Source organism: Melanostigma gelatinosum (assembly GCF_949748355.1).
Source record: "Melanostigma gelatinosum genome assembly, chromosome: 16".
Taxonomy (NCBI): Eukaryota; Metazoa; Chordata; class Actinopteri; order Perciformes; family Zoarcidae; genus Melanostigma; species Melanostigma gelatinosum.
In genome coordinates, this window is record NC_136649.1 from 23,159,714 (window position 1) to 23,172,408 (window position 12,695).

The window sequence follows — 12,695 nt, forward strand, 5'->3', positions numbered from 1 at the left end:
CAGCTCCTGGTGCTGCCGCCCGGTCAAAGACGTCTCTCCTCGGCTGTTGTTGACCATCTGTTTGCCCTCGGTGCTCAGGCGGCCATCACCTCGGCACTGTGCTGTGTGAGAGGATGATGTGGGGAATGAAAACATCAGAAAATGAATGAGCAATATATTCTCTTCTGGTTAAGAGCACTCTAATCTCTTTGGCTGAAAACCACCGGCCGACATTTGCTGCTGGCCCAAAACCGTTTTGTGCTGCAAATAATGTCAGTTTTCAATGTTTGGTTTTTGTTACCTATTGAACAGTTACAACATAATAAGAACACTATTACCCAAAGACTAGTACATAGCACTTACTTAACAGATATGTGATGCATTGAGACATCTGTTATACATAAAATCATCATACCTCTGAGGGGTTTCCTTTTTGAAGGTATATTTGTCTGACACAAAAGAGTCTATTCTAAAACTGAGAAATAATTATTGACATAACTTAAGGTGCTGCAGTATTTTGTTTAAGGAGGACCAACACATTGCATTGTTGTCTGCTCAGATAACCGAGAAGCATCATTTGATACGACATGTGACTTAGGAAGCCATTTAACAATGAATAAAGTCCTTTCATGTGTGAATGATGTCCTGTAGTTCTGCTTTTTCATTTTGGCATCGGAAGCTCTCGGGTTTTTGTTTGCGGTCCAAGTAGAATTGACCAATCACGAAGGCTCATCCGTCGTCAAACCGGTGAATGTGTTGCAAACTCCTCGTCCCCGCTTTGTAATGCAGATTTTATGTTTGTGGTAAAGTTTGACATTGAACACATTCTTATTCCAACTCTAACACACTGGGTGGCCCTGAAGTTGTGAATTGAAACAAAAACAGCAACAAAACCACTTTCACGAAACTTTACTTTAAAATAACTCTGGAACACGAACAAAGGTCTCCTGGGTGAAAGTCCTGTGTTTGTTTGATGACGTCATCATTGTCATCATACTCTCACAGCATTTTCCTCTGAGCATCTAATGATGATGCTGATGGGTTTACTTGCAAGTCATCTCATACAGATGCTAAAGGTGCCTTGTGCATCAGTATCAGAAGCCGCGGGATGTGACAGAGCTTTGGTGTTTGGCGCCTTGTGAACGAGAACAGGGTGGACATCCCGAACCTGATACACAGCCGCTGATCCCTACGACGGTTCTATCTATGAAGTTCAATTGACGAAGAAGACAATTTGGTCCCAAATCAGCCATCCTATTCTCAAATTCTAACTGAACACTGGACTGTGACCCCCCTTGGTGCTGGGTGCTCACAATGGAGTTGGTGTATAGGGTTGGGTGGCCAATGAGGGGTGGGGGTGATCGTGCTAGCCCGGCACAATAGCTAATCCACGGACTAAACACTCAAAGCCCCGATCCGTGGGCTCTGATCCTGGCTGCGTGAAGAGTAGTCACGACTTGGGGGACGCTGGATAAACAAACCAGTCGACCCCCCCGCTACCACTCACAGCCACGCCGCTCCACATTCAAACCTCTTCATTTGGTCATTGAGAGGCCGAAACGAGCAGAGATCCTATTCAAAGGCTGTTTGCTCTCTGTACTTTTATTAACTTCATCCATCTGCAGATGTTTTTGTTTCCAAAACCAATTGTGTAAAAAATTCTTTCTTTTTTTCAAGACATATTTCTGTTTGTGTGAATTATGAGTCGTGGCCTAAAATGAGGTATTGAACTACTTCCTGTGGGTCCGCACAGGACGTGAAAAATGTTTGGCAAGAGCTTTATAACCAAAGCTTAAAAATAAGTCATTGAAGTTTTGTTATTTCTACAAATAATGATCCGAGTTGGTTACTATTGTAAAGCAACAGAAGGCGGGTTTTTTGTTAGCTTCAATCTAAAGTGAGGTTGCGATCATGAAGAGCTGCATCATCTCTCCTCAGTAGAGAGTATGCAGATTTAGCTCATGCACAAATGTAGTTCTGATATGTAGTTTGGATGTCTTTCCAGGTCTAGACAGTCATCAATTAAATACAAACTTGCCCAGAAAGCAGCAAGTAAGAGCCTCTTCCAGTGGCGCTCCTAGACCATCTGATGGGAGGCCAGACTGGGGCCACATGGGATTTTAGGGGTTCCGAAAAACATTTTATTACAAACCTCAAGAGGTAGAGCGAAGAAGGCCGGTACGATCGCTGGCTGGTCCTAGATACTGAACCCCAAATGACTGTGACTGTTTGATGTTCTGATAATACAGAGTTAAAAGTTGTGAACCCTCTTTATAAAAACGGTGGTGTTTCTTGCCTCTCTACCAGAAAAAAAGAAAAGTTCTCAAATACATCTTTGAGTTTTAGCTATTAGAACTTTAACTCATACATTTGCCTAAATAGCTTCATATAGGGATTAAGATTTGATCACATGTTATTAAAACCCAACCCTAAACATCACACGCCAGCAGTGTGTTGCATGAATTGCTGTGTATCAAACACTCGGCCCTTGTTGCCATGTGACGCTGTAGAGGGCCACTCTCATTTGTTGTGCTTTTGCGCTGTCAATCATGTTGTAGGTTTTGTGCTTCTCAAACGTTGTCTCGGATCGTATCTCACCATCTCTCGCTTGAACTGCATTTGAAAACGTTAAAGAGCCTCCGTTGTGTGACCCCGGCGGGCTTCACCCAGCAGCCCCCCCACTCTCACGAAGCCCTCTCAGGCTGTTTGCTCAGGCTGTCGCTCTGAAGACAGCCCCACTCAGTTTGGATGTTCTTTTCCCAGGCGAGAGCTGCCGGCTACATGTTTGCTTTCCCTCCACTCTCAAAGGCTACATTCACCTCCGGGCCCGAGCAGAAAGGGAGCGCGCTATATGAAAGTATGCGGGCCATGGTGGGCAGCGCTACTTTGGCACTAAGTGCCCGTGTGGTATGCGCAGGCAGGCGGGTGGTTGTCGTGACGCTTTTATTTATTTACCTGTTTTTTGGGAAGGGCGCTTGTATTCCTCTCAAATTACGATGTGGCTTGAGTCATGAAAGGTAAGTTGACTGATACATAGATCTGGTCTCTGTAATTAGGTGTCAGGAAATACGGCATAGCGGAGATAAGATGGAGAGAAAATACAGAGAAGCAATAACAAATGAATGGCTCATTTTCTCTTGTATTCACATGAAACGCTCGTCTCTCTGAGGTTCGCCTGTTTTCTACTTCAAAGGGCTCCGGTCCTGTATGTTCCACCCTCTGAGTCATCGTAGATCCTTAAGATGAAAACTGAAATAAAAGGATAAATATCTGCAGTGATGAGGGGTTTTTCTCCCTCCCCCCCCCTCTCTCTTCCTCTTCTCTTGCATCCCTCTCTGGGTCTTGAGTGTGCGCAGCAGAGCGGGCAACATGGGAGTCTTCTGCGCTGATTAATTAGCCACATGCATTCACACCTTTGACACACAAACGCAGCAAATGTAATTAGTGGAGAATTGGCAAAAGTCGCTCAGATTATCTTGTCATGTTTAGCAAAAGGACAACAAAACATGGAGAAATGAGAGCGTGTGTGTGTGTGTGTGTGTGTGTGTGTGTGTGTGTGTGTGTGTGTGAGTGAGTGTGTACACACTCAAAGCTACTATGAGGAACTTTTATTTTGAGTTGATTTTGGCGGTTTCAGAGCACCAGAGTCCCTTTAGTTTAGAAAACCTCTCATTTTACTCCAGCAGGGTCTGACAGTCGTCCCCGCTCGGTCCTGGTTCTGGTTCTGCCGTGCCTCCCTTTCTTCTAGCGGGTTTAGCGATGCGGCCTGGGTCTCCAGCAGCGCGGTGGACCGGTGAAGCTCTGCTCCTGGCCGTAGGAGGAGACTGTATGTTCATGACTGCTTGTGTTTGATTGTATGTGTGTCCTGTTGTAATGAATCAAAGAGTCGAGTCTGTCCTCAGAGCTGCTTTTTATTAAAGAACTTAAGTGTGTGTTTCCGTGGTTTAAGTTTTAATGCCCCATGAATATCTAATTGCTGATTCACCACAATGACAGGAGCAGAAGCCTGAAACCCCCCACAGTATGACATTATGCAAAACACTGACACTGAATATCAGCTGCTTCAATACAGAAACATTGGCAGGAATGGGGGGGGATTCAGTCTCTAAGGTAACGTTAGCGTCTCAATCTCAGGTGTATTTGTCTTGATGTGTATTTGACGCAGTCTTGTAAAAGTGGTGCTAAATTGGATCATTTGACTGATTTGTAAGTTTAACTTATTCTTGTGATGAAAAAGGATCCAAACTAAATTGAACTCCTGTGACTACGAGCTGATGATTCACTTGAACTTTTTTCTGTTTCAACAGCATTCAAAGAGCATGTTCTTCCCCTCACAGGTGTTTCCAGTTGATCTGGTTGATTCGACCTCTGCTCAGGTTACTGTGAGGTGTGGGCGTAACTTGACTGGGAATAACCTGAGCACACTTGCACAATTACCCTTTTTTGACTTGTACTAGCAAGAAACATGGGTGTACCTATACTAACATTAACTATTGGCTCTGTTCCGCTCTGTGTCCTGAGAAGACAGTGAGTCGGCATGGAGGGAAAAAAAGCATCCTGAAGACTTGAAGACGCCATTTGAGTTACGATCAACACTTGTGCTTCTCGTCCTGTGACGTCCTGCATGCGGTGGAAAAGCTCTAAAATAATCCTCAAGCTGCAAGTTGTCCAACGGCACTAACACGCCCCTCCTGAAGAGGTAATTAGGGAAAGTAAGTGACAACACCTGTGCGAGTGTGTTTGGGCTTTACTGAATATTTGATTCTTTTATCAGCAAAAAAAAAGAATAGTGCAAAAGGCTTACAACAGAACAGAAGATGGTTTAAAATTGATTTATAGTGAGAAATAAAACGAGAGTGATCCTCTGTTGACAAGTCTGAGGGGGGGGGGTTAAGTGCCTTTCAGTGATTCATGGATGAACTCTAAAGGGTAACTCAAGGGATGAACGTTGGTTCCCATCAACACGTCTCTGACTCACCTCACCCTGCAGCTGATTACACTGATTAGATCCTGTCTGTCTTGTTAAAGTGTCCTAATCCATCAAATCACCTGGTTTAGTTGTTTGTGGTGTGAACGAACGAACCTCTTCTCTGACTGGACGACTGTGAAGGGAACGAGAAAGAAATAAACGAGTGTGTGATTCCCCCGCTTTGCCTCACAGGTGTATCGCTGTCTGTCCTTGCAGCAATGGCCGGTTGTTCAAAACAAAAGCACTTCCTCCGGGCAGCGCTCTGCTCTGTGTTCAGAAGACATTGTGGCTGTGCAGCTATTTCTGCAGGCCTCAGAATGGTGTGCACAAACAGAATGGCTGCGGACAATGGGCAGCATGCAGTGAAGTGCAGGCTATAATGAGGCAGATGTCTGGCTGTTGGGAGACCATAGCGGGGGGGGGGGGGGGGACACATCCCTGCTTTTGTTGATGGGGTTCACTCTCTCGCTCTCTCTCTTCTCACTCCTCTGCCTCTCATGGCCTCTTGCTCTCTTCTGCTCTCCTACAAACATGTGAACATGCACACGTGAAAACACGTTCCCCTCACCCCCCCCATCTCCATTGGTTTTAATTATCCCACTCCAAATCCACAGCTCCATTAGTAGCTGTATAATAGTGTGTGTGTGTGTGTGTGTGTCCCTCCCCCCCTCTACCTCCCCGGCTCCTCTCCATTCATGTCGGGAGAGAGAAGCTGCCCTTTGAGCCCCTGTCAGCTTCGTTGGCCGAGGTCTTCAGGTTCTCACATTCCCTCTCGGCCAATCAGAGCGCTGCACAGAGGCAGGGCCCAATTAGATGACAGCGTCCTGCCAGAGGAAAGGAGGCGAGAGAAAAAAGAAAAAATACAGCCAATCGCTGTGATTAATTTATTCGGACTCCCTCTGGGGACCGACTCTCCTGGAACGCACCCCATTTTTATGTACCCTCATACCCAACACCTCCCCCCTCCCTTCTCCCTCCTCTTCATTCTTTTATTGCATTTGTGAAGAGTGATCGAAGAATGTGGAGTATTTCTTTTTTCAGGCACTTTTAATTTGTGCCTCCCCCCCCCCCTCTTCACTTCCCCGTTTTATCCCCCCCCTCCCCCCTCCTCCTCTCAAGGTAATTACAGAAAAGTCTCAATAGATGGGAAATTCATGTCTTTGAGCTCCGGCCATATGATGTATGAGAGCGAGGCTGGTGCAGAATTAAAGGAAGGACTCAGAGAATAGGGGGACGGCAGGAACTTGAACCCGCAAGTGTTATTGTGCTTGAGCCGAAGGGGCCAAAACATAGTCTCCATGGTAAATACAACGGAGAGCTTCTTCAGGCCCCTCGACAGCCCCTCCCGTCCCCTCCTCCTCCCACCGCCCCCCGCGACCTGTTGCTTTCTTCCAGCCACCATTGTCCCCAAGTGTGAAGTGGGTGACATCACCGCTTCCTCTTCTAAACAGGTGTGATGGGAAGGAGTAAAAAAGCCCACTGTGCGCCTCCGGGGCTCTCGTCTCCTTTCAGTGCGTGGGTTCTATTTCACCTCATGTCCCTCGACGCCACCAGGCCCCCCCCCCCCCTCCCCTCCGACCCAACCCCACCCTTCTGCTTTATCTACGGTAAGCACAAACTCCAGGGAAAACCAACAGGATCGGACAGATCCACCAGCTTCTCCGATGGAATGGTTGCTGGAGAAGACTCCTCTTAGAGATACGAGGTGATGTCATCAAGGTGCGCTACATGTCGGTGCATACAGTGGAGTCAAAGTGTCGTCAGCGTAACAGCGTCAACATCAGGTGGCACTCTGTTAGCTTAATGGATCGTGTTTTACAATAACTCAACCTTCCAAGATGAGCTGGGCAACAGAAAGTGAGGCTGCAGAGTTCAGTCAAAACTCCTCCATTTCTTTGAACACCTGCAGGGCGTTTATACCTGATGCTAATAAGTCTTAAATATGCACAGCTCAGCGGTTAGCACACAGCGAGGATGTTCAATTAAAAAATGCAAAGTCGCTGCGAGTACTGAGAAAAGTGATTGATGCGCCGAGCAGGTGAAGAGCAGCTGGTCCTGAGGAGAGTCCACTGATTATTTCCATCATCATTCTTGTCTCCAATGCACCAAGCTTTTTATGGCTCATTTCCCCATTTGGTGTTGTGCGTATAATCACTTCGACTTAAGGAGAAACACATCAAAGTAAATGCGTACAGAACGTATTCTGATCCAACACTCGCTTGGTCAGTGGCCCCACGTTTCTATAGAGGTTCTATCGTCAGAGGTTCCCTTCTAGCGTCAGTTGTGTCACTTTCCGCTCCTACATGTATGAGGGTCTGTTCAAAATGAACATCTGTGTTAACAGGAAATGCACAGTTTCCACTTATAACATGCATACAGTCTCTTTTCAAACTTTCTATGTGGTTCACTTCCTTTTCAGGGAACAAAGGTTGGTTGTGTTTGGGAATGATGTGGCGTTGTGTTAGATTTGAACTACACTTGTTTGGTAACGTGTGTTAGTAAAGTGTGGAAGTTCTGCAACAAGTAAGTAAGTAAGTAGAGTGAAATGAGTCACTGTTGACTTGGTTTCACACAGCGGTCGGAAGGCGGAGAGTCCTGAGTTATCTTGACCCATCCAGCCTCCTCTCCCACTCGCCCTGAAGCGACTTCCTTGATCTTTATTGTGTCAGTCGCTCCGACCGGCCAATACTGGATTTAGTTGAAAGCCCGGAGCTTCTCATAGTGCCTCGTTTTTTAGGTGTAAATATAATCTATACGGCGTGACTACAATTTTAAGAAGAAGTCTCCTAACTCCGCCTCCTCTGGGGAAGCCTCGAAGACGTGCTACAGGCTTCATCTGCCGACCAATCGGCTGCAGTTTCCTGCTTGAATCCACTGCAGCGGCTGCTTCAGCTCACAGAGACACGCGTGAGTGGATGAGCTCCATCGTACCGGACTGCTTCATGGGAATCATAAACTGCAATTTACATTTATTTACGATGAATAAATGACAGACGTCTGGTGTGATCATTAACCGTGCCCCCATTTGACATCCTTCCAGGTCACAGATCATTTATTTTTTACTTTGCACAGCGTGCAACCTGCAACCACAAAATGACTGGCAGCCAGCAGCTCCACCCAGCTGGAGATGCCAAATAACCCCATCTGCAGACCACAGAGGACAGACTCTGTCTCAACGATTCATTCTTCATCACTCACCAAAAAGAAAGGATGCAACAGAACATCTGCAATTAATATGTTTGTGTTTCTTTAAAACTGGGTGTTGGTGCGCTGCAGTGGTTTGATGTTCGGCCCACACACTCTGTGATTCCTGTCACTCTCGCCGCTGTTATCCAACGAAGCAGAAATACCATTAAAAGCTGGATTCTGATGTCAAGTTTTCATTTTCTTCGCATCACATCACACATGCTCTCTGTCTGTCTGTCTGTCTGTCTGTCTGTCTGTCTGTCTGTCTGTCTGTCTGTCTGTCTGTCTCTCTGTCTGTCTGTCTGTCTGTCTGTCTGTCTGTCTGTCTCTCTGTCTGTCTGTCTGTCTGTCTGTCGCTCTCTCTGTCTGTCGCTCTCTCTGTCTCGAGTGTCTGTAACCGTGTCCTGATGATTTATGCATCTGGATAGTCACTGTGCTCTCAGGCCAAACTCTGCGCTGACAACAATCCACTCGGGAGGATAATTAGCGATGCACTTTCACCGTTGACGTAGCTGCCTCATTAGGAGCGTAAAGTAGCATTGCGTGTGCTTTTATTCCGCTCGTGGCGCCGACACGGTGACGTAATTTGGGTTTTGATCTCACGAGCGTCGCATCGTCGATCTCTACTCCTGATGACGAGGGCTGATGGACGATGACGGCGGCTGCTTCTGATGTTGCTGGAGATGTTGGGGCTTGGTGACACCGTGGCTTAAAAGCACCAGCTGTTTAAGATGCATAAGCGCACGAGTGTTCAACTCAAGAATTGACTGTAATGCTCGCGTCATGTGTCCTCTGATGTCTCTGGTGCCGGCTGCGGGGACGTGATGAATGCATGATTCATCGTGATGAAAGCAAGCAGAACGAGAGCGCTGCTCGTCTCTCTCTCTCCCACCTTCGCTTTGGCTGCAGAGATGGACCCTCACACTGTAGCTCTACAGAATAAATACCGTCAGTGTGTGACGCTATGTTTATATCTTAATATGTGTACTTACACAGTTGCCCTCATGGGAAACACACACAGATGCAGACAGATAACTCAGACGTAGACATGAACGCTCTCATGAAGAATCCATGACAGGCCCTCAGTAAAGCGCGGTTTTCCCTTTGTACCCAGATTCCAATTTGCTCAAACCTATAATCAAAGTCAAGGGCAGCCTATTGGTTTTCCGCGCTCGGCCTCATCCTCTTTCAATGTTCTCTCAGACAGGGAGGGAACTGTCACACATAAAAGAAAACTTGAATGTCGTTCGTACCATCATACTTTCACTCTTCCCCCAACGATGAGGGAGAATCCCCCGGGTATTCATTAGTCAACCCACAAGCCCCCCCCCCCCCCCCCCTGCTCTCTCTGGCCCCCCCTGCTCTCTCCGGCCCCCCCTGCTCTCTCCGGCCCCCCCCTGCTCTCTCCGGCCCCCCCCTGCTCTCTCCGGCCCCCCCCCCTGCTCTCTCCGACGAGAAAAAGATTTTGTTTTAAATGGTCATGCTCCCGAAACACTGGATCCTACAATACCCATGATGCAACCCAGAAGCTGAATCTGTCTGCCCACGTCTCTCAAACATCTCCAGTTCATAACGCAGGCTTTCTGTTAAAAGGCTTGAAAAAGCTGAAATAACTGATGAGATCATCAGGATTATGTTCCCAGATTTAAGAAAACTCTCTTCAGAACCACAGAAAACATTACACAGAGGGAGTAATATCTGTCACGTCATGGAAACGGATCTGTCTGTACATTTGGTGAGGTGCCCCTTTATGACTTATTAGTGATCTAAAACGCATCAATAATTGATTCATTCATTCATATTCCTGCTGCTCTCTTTATTCACTGCCTTTCAGTTCATGCTGTCATATCCTCAGCAATGAGCATTGATGACTACTTGTCACGAGGAAGCAGCAGTCTACGTACACACATCTGTAAACACATGAAGCTCCTCTCGTCCCTCCCGTTCCTTACGGTCTGAGATGTGATGCATCAGCGTGAGATATCAAAGGTGACGCATCGTTTCGCAGCTCGTCAGAGAGGCGGATACAAACATCTACTGAACAGCCTCCTCCACTTCCCTGGAAGTCTCCCCCGACAGGAACAATTGGGAGCGTTCCCGTAGCGACGATGGGGCTAAAAGGGATCGTTTTCTCAGATGTTCTGCGGCCCCGGCGTTCCCCACGGGGACGGTGACGGAGACGTCCTGGGATCGGCTGTGGCCGCGCTTGGCAGGCCTCGAAGGCGTCAGCGCTGTTTCTCCCGGGACGTTCTGGCACCGGGTCCCAACCCGCAGCGCTGCAGCCGCCGCCTAATTAAAGCCACACCGCTCCTCCTCTGCCGCTCCTCCTCTGCCGCTGCTCCTCTGCCGCTGCTCCTCTGCCGCTGCTCCTCTGCCGCTCCTCCTCTGCCGCTCCTCCTCTGCCGCTCCTCCTCTGCCGCCGCTCCTCCTCTCAGTCACATCCCCCTGACTCACAGACCCATTGTCACTAAATCTTAACTGCTATTTGCAAATGATTCTTACTTAAAGTGTTTGTTTTAATCCACATGCAGTCCCAGATGGGTGGAGTTTACAGCATCGCAGTTTGTTAGATAAGTTGTCAGTCACGGCAAACGGCGCGGAATTAAGTTTCAAACTCTTTTTGCGGTTGTTAAATAACTTTCTGCCGCTCACGGTGTTGTCATATGTGGTAAATTCACCCATCTGGCCTTAGGTGAAATCAAACGACTATAAAATAAGTATTTGCACACACGCTGCACTCATGGCCCAGGTCTGACTCAGACTCCACACGGAGTGAACTTCTCACTCTGCCCAGACGCACTGAGTCACGCTCCACCAGCGGCAGCTTTAACGCTTTACATCCAAATGTGTTCCTGCTCTGCTGCAGTGAGTGAGAATGTCATCAATCAGCGGCTTGTTAGGCTCACAAAAAACAAAGAGGTTGTCAGAGTTCACTGAAATCAAAACGATCTGCAAGTGGTGTCTGTGCTTTGTTTTTGCTGATAGGCACCAGATGAGGTTGATTCTGTTACCAAAGGACCGTTTTGGTACAAAGGGCCAATGGTTTTGACGATCTCATGCGTTTGAGCCAAGATCATCTTCTCGCCGATTGACAAGTTACTTGACGTGATTTGAGTTGTCGTGACGTGCCAACAGCCCGGTAGTCCAAAACATATCAATCAAACAGAGAAGTTACTTTACACAGGTCTGGGCGCAGGTTGGCTGAGGAAGGTCTTCTGTGTAACTTCGCTCCACTGCCAGAAGCTGAAGTCTCATGAATCACAGGCTTGTTCAGGCCAAGAAATGAGATACCACAACCCACTGGCACCCGCTGCACGTATCATGATCTCCACACGCTTGGGTTTGTGGAGATCAGACAAGAAGAAGAAGAGCGGGAAATGTCACGTTTACAAGTATTCCCAAACTTTACGTCGTCAGTGTTCCCACACACACTTGATATTCAAATTGCCAAACTTTTCCAGAACTTCATCCCGAGTTTTCATGGTTTGTCATATTCCTGAACTGGCTGTGGCGAATGTGACTTATTTTGAGTTATGGCTTGCTTGTTGGAGAGTACATGTTTGATTTCAAAAGATGAACAGACAATCTGTCAACAGCGGGGCCGTATATCAACTTTACTCTCTGTTTCTGATGCTTTTATTTGTGGCTCTGCAAAGTCATCCTTGATGGTCCTGTTTCTCAAAATCAGCAAAGTCCCAGCGGGTGTCACGGGAGGTGCACACTAATTAGCTGCATCTTAATCAGCACCAACTCCAACAAATCCATTTCATCCTGGAGTAAATATTTCAGCAGTGTGTTAGATGAAGAGAAGTTTAAATATGCACGAAAACTAAACATGTGAAAGTAAAAGAAACTGAAAAATCTCTCACGGTTTTCATGCTAAAGAGGAACTCGAGCGTTGAAGGGTGCTTGTTGCCACACTGAGTGACAGAGCTGTTCCAGAGCGTCTGCACAAGTCAACAGCGGGACAAATGATTGTCTATGAATGTTCATTGTAAGTGCTTCAATGGATATCGTGCTTAATGTATCGACTCCACATCGTGCGAGCAAAGGTCGACTCATTTTTCTTTTTTTTGCTGCCAGTGTCCCTTTTATTTTTCTAACCACTTTAATTCATTTGATGGAGGTGTGATTGTGAAGTGTGTGCAGAAATCATCCATTCAGTAAGATGGATTTGGTTGTTTTGCCAATGCTGAAATGGAATGCAGCCCTCGCTGTATATCAATGCCACCCCATCATCTGAACGGCTGTTAAACCTTCAAGGAAAGGGCGACGTCTCCTGTGTCTCCCTGCTGTGCACAGCAGCCAACAGATACTTCATCTTTTTCAATAATGTTGCACATTGTGGTTTGGGTTTAAGGTTATTGTTACATTATATATTTGTCCAAATATCTGTGTCACTTCTACATAAGTACAAAGAAATGGTGGTGGAGATATCTGGTGCTTAATGTTGCACCTTTTCTATTCGGCATGCAGTTGGATGGTGTGAAACTCTATGCGACATCTTTTTAAGAGTAAGGTGAGGCTTGTTGTGCTGCTACAAGCTGATTCTTTACACTGT